Source organism: Manduca sexta, chromosome 25 (assembly GCF_014839805.1).
Source record: "Manduca sexta isolate Smith_Timp_Sample1 chromosome 25, JHU_Msex_v1.0, whole genome shotgun sequence".
Classification (NCBI taxonomy): domain Eukaryota; kingdom Metazoa; phylum Arthropoda; class Insecta; order Lepidoptera; family Sphingidae; genus Manduca; species Manduca sexta.
Genome location: NC_051139.1, coordinates 518638 through 527034, shown reverse-complemented (window position 1 = coordinate 527034; position 8397 = coordinate 518638). Strand labels below are relative to the sequence as shown.

Here is an 8397-nt window from a genome sequence, read left to right as displayed (position 1 = left end):
TACATGTTCAGACTGTTAGAGCTGTCTTAATATACATAACAATACAAGTGTTGTCGCACTATCACTCAATCCACAAACACATTAGTAATTCAGCTCCTGCATTGAGCTAATTACCTAGTTGCATTAACACACTATAAATACGACTTTATATAACCGAGTGTAGGTTTCGACATGTATAAATAAAGCCGTTTGCAACCTCCTTCGGCGGAGTCCACGTAATGTGCGTTATTCATTCGAATGTAACGATAACAGTGGTTTTCTTTTTGTAACGCTCTTATAATTATTCAACGAAGCCGGCAACCGGATGGCTGTACGCAAGTTCGAAAACGCATGAATATATTATAGATAGTTCAACAATATAAAATACAGTACATGCGATGACACTGTATATAAGTAACTTTTATTGAAATATCTGCCTATCATAACACTTTCTGTTTGCTGGGTCTTATGTGCTTGTCTCATACCTCGACCTGTCACTACGTTTTTTTTTCCAAATGTTCATTGAATTTTTATAAAAGTTTTAAATTGATACACAAATTTGTCCCAAACGACATTACGTTAGCTGACAAAGTAAATTAAACCAATTTTCTCTAAAATAGGTGTTTTGCTTTGTTTTGTATTAGTGAAGTATCCTAAGCAAAGATTATAATTTATTTTGTGAATGTTCGTAAACTTCGTCAATATAAAGCAAATTATGAATATAAAATGTTTTTAACTCTTCTAATAAAAGAACAAATTTTATCAAAGTAAACAAATAAGTTTGTTTCATTCTTATTATATCACGACAAGTAATGCTACCATACAATATGAACAGCAATATAATATGAATCCAAATGAACAGTCTTTATGTTTGGGTTTCTATTCCGATATTCATGTTACATTATCTGCAAATTCTTTTAAAAAAATTTGTGACATTGATATTACTACATACAGCTAATGCTGTATTGTTGAAGTTGTGGTACAAATAAGCGCATAAGGAGTGCAGCGACAGTTTCGCCTCGGTTCCGATCACACGTTGCGACTCGCGGCGGTCGGCCGTGCTCACTCGCCGTGCCGCCGCCGCCCCCGACCGCCCGCGTCCGCCGGCGTCAGGTGCTGCTATTTCCACCTCTCCGTGAACCGACCCGCTCGAAATTCACGTTCAAAGTCAATTATTTATAAGTCAACCGACAAATCTCGCTTTTCGTTTAAATGAATAACGAGTCAAGGATTCACGCGTCAGTTGCGTTCTCCGAGCTGCCACTCGCCAGTCGCCACCATAATATTATTTATAAATACCATCGATACGCCTCCGTTCCTGGTTCTCGAAATAATTTATCGGCGCGCGCCGAGTGTCCTTGGTCCGATTCGTGTAGGAAACGTCCCATTTAACACAACCGTGCGTTTGGTACACGAACAACACTGGCGTGTGACCCCGTTTCCCCCGGACTTATTATGTTCTCGATGCAACCGACCCACAGCTAATTGTTTATGACTGTGTAATTAATGGAATACCCACATCTAACAGTTAGAACCTGACTCGTGACCTTGGCCGTCAACGATCGTCCGCAGCAACAACATAACTTCAATTAACGTAGAAAGTCGTTTAAACGGTAATACAACATGCGTGCCGTGCGTCCGCGCCAACTCGCCTAAATATAAACACGTATTCTATCTCTCGATCAACACCTTGCGCACTCATCGTACTTATAAAAAGCGGCGCAGCGCGAGGTCGCAGCGTGGCACACAGTGCGGCACCCGTGCGCCCGCCGCGCGCAACACTCGCACCGGCCACCGACGGCGGTGCTTTATCACGTGCAGCAGTGACATCACGCGCGCCTGCACCGCCCGAGCCAATGGCTCTTGGCAACTTGACGCCGATTGATAGAGGTGTCGTCCTCAATAGTGTACGTAACGCGGTTGCGGTTAGTCGTGTCCGTATGGTGCAGAAATTGATGGCCGAGCTGAAGGTGCTGATCGGGAAGCGAGCCTCGGTAGGTGGGGCGCGAGCGCCGCGCCGCCGCCCCCGCCCCACAATACACGCGGCGCGATCTAAAAGTCAACCTGCACAAGCACATGAGTATCGTGTTGGACAGGTCAGTCGGCCTTTCTTATCAATTTACGCTTCTGGAACAACTGTGTTGAACGTTGAATTAAATACAGGTGCGGTCAATTCGAATCGACAATGATAAATAGCGGCAATATCCTGCATCAAATTGATTACAGATTGTAGATTATTACTGTACATAGACCGTCATATTGATAACGCTAGCTAGACGTGTTACTGATAAGTGAAAGTATGCAGTGGCGCGGAACTGATCTCGTAGCACCGCGCGAAACCAACCGGCCCCGCCTGCAACGCTCTGTACTTATGTTCTGGGCGGGCACCCACTACACACTGCGTCTATAACCCGAGGTTTCAAAACTACGATTTACCAAAATGTTGCTAAATTTAGGGTCCAAAATAATTTTATATATCACCGTCGATTTCTGATTCTTGCCATCTTTTAACTTATTACATGATACAGCATTTATTTACTTTGTTTATTAAAAAACTTCCTCGCGGAATCTATGAAAAAATATCATAGAGAATAATACAAGGGCATGATAACAGTTATATCGTTATGAGTAATGAACAAAGTAAATTGACAGCGAATGCCCATCGCGCTCAGGCGTACCACTCGTGTTATGTTGACGGATCAATATCGAAGCCTCCCCGCGGTTTGGCGAGCTGCGTGTTTTTATCGGGGTAATTGACATCGCAGAGGTTACGTTTCCTTGTTGATACGGAAATGTGAACGGAATATTTGTGGATTTTGTACGTTTTAACTTTAAACATAAAGAAATATTTTTTAGAAGTAAATAAAACATCTAGAAAGTAAACCAGAGATCTCTACATATTTATACACTGGCATTACAGCATTAGCTTCCTTCTAAATATACAAATTCTTATTTTTGTAATGAAGATGGCATCACTATTATTTCATTAAATAAATCAAGAATTAAATTCGAGGTGCAGGTATTACCCACACGTCTTCCGATGTATTATTATGGTGTACGTAATCTTAGTTTTCTGTCGAACACACAACTAGTTAATTGAATTCTTATGTAAGTTGGAAGATTGTAAAATTTCCATTTTACACGTTCCTCGTGTTGCAACAGTGATTTAAAAAATATATCTGCTTCTGTAGTGGACTGTGTGGTAAGTGGTCAGAAAAACGAAAAACTATGTTCAATTTTGATCGAGAATTTATTTTTCATTTGAAAGACGGTCGGGTTTGTAATATACATAGTGTTGTATAAACAACGGCAAAATATTGCTATGGCACAACATCCAAGCTCTACATATGTTTACTGATAACACGATTATTTATCTATGTACAGGGCTTAAACCCATTGCCTTTTTTCCACAACCGCCTCGCCGTCCGTTGCGCTGCGGATACAGTTATTAATATACATTTGCATAATAAAAACATACAAAAGTTTATGTAACAGACAAGTGCTAATTTCCAACCTTGAATATATTCACACGATGATTACTTTACGAGTGTTTTGATTCTCGTTATAAATTACAGACACGACGTTTATAAGAAATATTTTTAACGTACAGCTTTATTGTCATCGCTACATCCCGGCACGGGTACCTAACACTGAGCAAGTTTTTATTAGTGAAGTGTAGAATTAGAATAGTTTAGGTTTTATGTTACACAAAACTCTTCTCTAATTCTATTAAATAGAGATCATTTGATACATTGAAATTTAAGAAATAAAAATAAGTAAAACCGTAAATAAATCAAAAACATAAATTTTGTCATCGCCCTGTGTACACTCTACATTCTCTATAATCGACTAAAACGACACTAGTTCAAGTGTCAGTTTTGCTGCAAAACTCTGACACATACTGCATTCATCTCACCTCAAACCAAATGATTTCCAATGTAAACACCGATGACTAGATATCTAGGTTATCCTTATTGGCCACCGTATTTGATATAAAATCAATCTAATACCTATTTTACCAACCCATACATTCACAAAAACAAGTGAATCAGCCATCCGCACGCTAAATTACACAATACACAAGTTTGTAATGTATCTTAACTAGTTATGAATATATCGCTTGAAGTTGTTAAACGCCATCATTAAGTAGATATCGCGTATGTCTCAATCTACGTCTTCATTTGTATAGAACAGCTGATCCTGTGACATGTTTTATTTCACAATGCAAATGTCGATGCAATTCATTTTAAACTATAATTGGCAATGGAACTATGATAGGATCAACTCGTATTCACGTTGTATTGCTTCAGAAGGACAAAATGTATAATTCTGGTATAATGTTACTTATTCTGGTATAATGTTAATAGTTTTACTAATATTATAAACGCGAAAGTTTGTGAAATGTTTGGCAGTTTGTTAATATGTAAACGCAGACACTCAAACAACGGAAGGCATTTGATGGAATTTTGGTACACAGATAGATAGATAATACATTGTGTTTTGGGGATTTTTGTAGTGGAAAAGCTTTCACGCGGTCGAAGATGGGAGCAACACCTTGTATAAAATATATAATTCGATTTACAACCACGATTCTTTAATATTGGTATTCAGGAGAGTTGTTACCTTATATTCATGCGAGCCTACTTTCGCTTTGCCTTCATATTATTTTATTATACCTAAGATTTTTAACGACTGAATACATTCAACAATCAAATTATAATTTATGATTGTTGATTGCTTTAACTTAACATTAAATATCATACACAGAGTTGTTTATCAACCTTAACCTTTCGAAAAATACAGTTTAAATTACGTACTCAAGGTTGGACCACGTGCACGTGCATTTGTTAAACATAACTACCAAATCAAATCAAATTTATTAAAAATGTTTGCAGTGTCGCAACAGCTGTGTAGACATTTTGATTGACATGCGAAATTATTACGACGTAACAAATTATATTGTACAAACATTCTAAACAAACATTTAAAGGCCCAAGGCTCCATTGTTTAAAACAATTTGTAAATTTCATGAACAGCAATTGCAAGCTTTTTGATAAATCTTTCGGTTAAGTGTCATGATAATTAGCAACATTCTAGTTGTGGATTTATTTTATAAGCACGTTTTGTGATTCTATGACATATTTTACACTTATATTTATGTATTTTACCTTACTGAATTGAGTAATTTTGTTCACCTGATGTTTGTATTTGTCTCCCTTTTATATGTTTTAGGGATCATAATATACTTACATGATAACTACACAATATTTATCCATAGACGCAATTTAAAAGCTCGTACATTCCGTTATGAACTCCATTGAACTCTAACAAATTAAATCCTATGGTAAGTGCAAGTTATAAATTATCGTAAGAAAAATCCCATCAACACTGATGCTGTTAATCAGCGCTTACATTTCGTAACTCTCATTGGAACTGGATGCAGGAATCCTGCCCGCAATCCCTCATCTCGGCCGTCGTGTTGCGTTTTTTTTGCTCGTCTGCGTAATTAGCAAGCAATTGCACACCTGGCGAGCCCCGTCATTGTTCCGCTATGCGACGCGAAGGCTCCAGGAAACCGACGGAGGCGCGCTCTCGCTCAACGCACTCGATTATCTATATTTTACCTTATACGTGTGTCATAGTTATTTAAAAGCTTTGTCTCGATCAATTATTGCTGATATGCGTATGTTATGATTGTTTGGTATAGTGTCCGTCCGGTGCTTAGGCCATTACAAATATCAAGACATAACGTTGAAGATTAGGCTCATAACCCGTTTGCAGACGGTGCAGTGGTTGAAAAAAATATTTTGAAATAAATTACGATGCGTATTTTCCGCAAACGAATTGTAAAATGCACAATACATTACAAATAATGTACATAAAGACGTCAGTGCCAAGAACAAAAAAATAACACCATAATTATATTATTATTCTCAATGGTAGGTAATTGGTGTTACGTGCGAAAAAGATGTCTTTGTTATACAACGTACCTGCAGATAGTTATATTAATATAGGCACATAGATACCACTTTATTTGATTCCGTAGTAAAACCTGATTCGAACTCCAATTTAAGGGTTGACTGACAGACCATACGACATATTATTTTTGTTTTAACTGTTCGCGGACTACAAATCACTATGCTTGTTCGCCTGCCACACTCTCATCCAAACATTCATGGACATAATGAAACATATAAGTGGTGTATAATCTTTTACCGATTTGTCGTATTGGTGGAGTGGGTGGGAATCGCGCGAGGGACAGGCCCGCGTCGATGGGAAGCCAATACATCAATTTATTTGCAGCCAGAATGATTGAACACTTGGCACCTGTCGATCCCCGTCGGACATGTCATACGTGATTTAGAGTAATCGTTGGTGCGCTTCCCGACATTTTTAATGAATATTAAAGGTCGAATTGAGTGCCGATAACCGGCCAACTACCAGCAACTCGATTTATCTCGTCGAATTAGATCCGTTCACGATGACGATTTCCGCGGCGGACAGCGGCAGTGATTCAAAACGTGGCTTTAAAAATGTGGCTCGTTTCAAATATTGATAAGGAGTAAATGAGCATATGGAGATAAATAAACAAATAGCCTGTGCTGGTCTCTACATGTAAAAAAATAAAACTTGCTTTAGTACGTGTTTGCCACTTAGATTTTACCACATAGGTATCGATTTTATGTCGATTCAACTAAGTAAATGTTAGGAACCGCTTTCCAAGTTGTTCGTCATTTCATTGTACTCAAAGCGTCCGTGGCTTAAGTTGATCTTAACATCACCTCAAGTGCGAAGTTGAGCCTGTTTCGAGTCGGCAGCGAAGTCTGCGCCCGTAATAATAACTGCCAATTTACTTGGTGTTTCTACATAGAAACAATATTGACAAAATCGATCGCATGCGATCGAAGGTCGAATTGTATTGAAAGCAATGTTATAGGAAGTGTTTTTACATATTGGTTTATACCTTCAGTTTCGTTTGTAATACCTAAAGTTCGGTTTAGAACCGACATTTACAGAGATTGAGTAAATAGTGAGATAGGGAACTAATTATATTTACCTCTGTGAAAACAATAGACACAACACAAATATTAAAAAGATAAATTTAACTGCAGTGTGGGAGCACTAGAATTAATGATTGTGTGAAATATTGTTACAAGCTATCTCTATAATTCTCTCGCCAAACAGAAATTTACAAAGATTTAATATCACGTATTATTAGTAAACAGGTAATATTCCGTCTCTGTCTAATGACAAATGTAAACTGTTTCATCTAAGACAACTTTAAAGATGTTTACTTTGGTTTTCCGCATATTTTATAGACATTATTGTGGTATAATATATTAAAATAATAATAGTCAACATTTTCATAATTTAATTTACTATATTTCGTACATCAAACAAAATGCTATAAAATGCTTTGGAGTTTACAGAAAACGAAAATAAATATCGCCAGTGTTGTTTTATTATCGTGTACATATTTTCAACCGTGAGTAATAAACACAAGTGGAACAATTTTAATATTGTGCGCGACGAAAATTAACTATGATTAATTCGCACGTAAAGATTTACAAGTCGGTCGGCGTCTAGAAATAACGACTTGCTCCAGAGTGGAACCGGCGACCTTGTGCCGAATTACTTGACTTGTAATTCGCGAAAAGCTTGCTGCGACTCGCGGATCGATCACAATCGCAAAAGAATTCAACCGCGCCGTCTTGCAACTGCTACAGTGGCATGGCAACACATCGGCATATGATAAAAGCTATAGATTTCGCACGGATTGTAATGAATCCAAAAAATACCGATATTAGGGCGAGGTGTGACGCTGTTTGGGTGCGGTTGATATGTCTTCACAAAGATTACATTAATCCAACGGCCGCTTAAAGGTTATTAGACTGTAATTTATGCGGCTGTATATGCCAAAATGTCACATCGACATGTCGCCACTTCCGCCTCGCGCCGCCAACATGTATCACGGGAATTTCGAAGGGAGTCCTGCCCATTCCGTAGTTATAACCCCCCGATGGCCTCGAGCGGGTGACACGATCACCTGGACTGAGTCCAATGGAATGGCACCTCACGTGTCGCGGCGCGTCTCTTCACCGTCTCGACCATACGCAGTCATACGATGCGCACGTATTGTGGTATTATTCACCGCAAATATCGATATCATTTGCTAACGTTCGGATTACAGTGGCGGCGGGGGTGCTTTGTAGTGATGGCCGCAGTCGCCTGGCCCGAGCCGCCCGCGCACGGCCGCCCGCCGAGGTCGCGCCGAAGCCGTGCCATGCCACACAGTCTAGGTCAATACACTTATTCGCGTGTACCTTATCGTGTTCTCATTATCGCATTAAGCCTATTTCGTTCGAGAGCCGATCGATTGCGTCGTAAGTTCCAAAGCCTGAGTTGTATTTTTTCGTG

At 38.9% G+C, this 8397-nt stretch overlaps 1 protein-coding gene across 4 annotated transcripts in view; it reads left to right on the top strand.

Moving 5' to 3' along the window:
* LOC115447750 (protein bunched, class 2/F/G isoform) overlaps positions 1-8397 on the top strand; it is a 267023-nt gene that overhangs the window by 216805 nt on the left and 41821 nt on the right. The window lies entirely within an intron of this gene.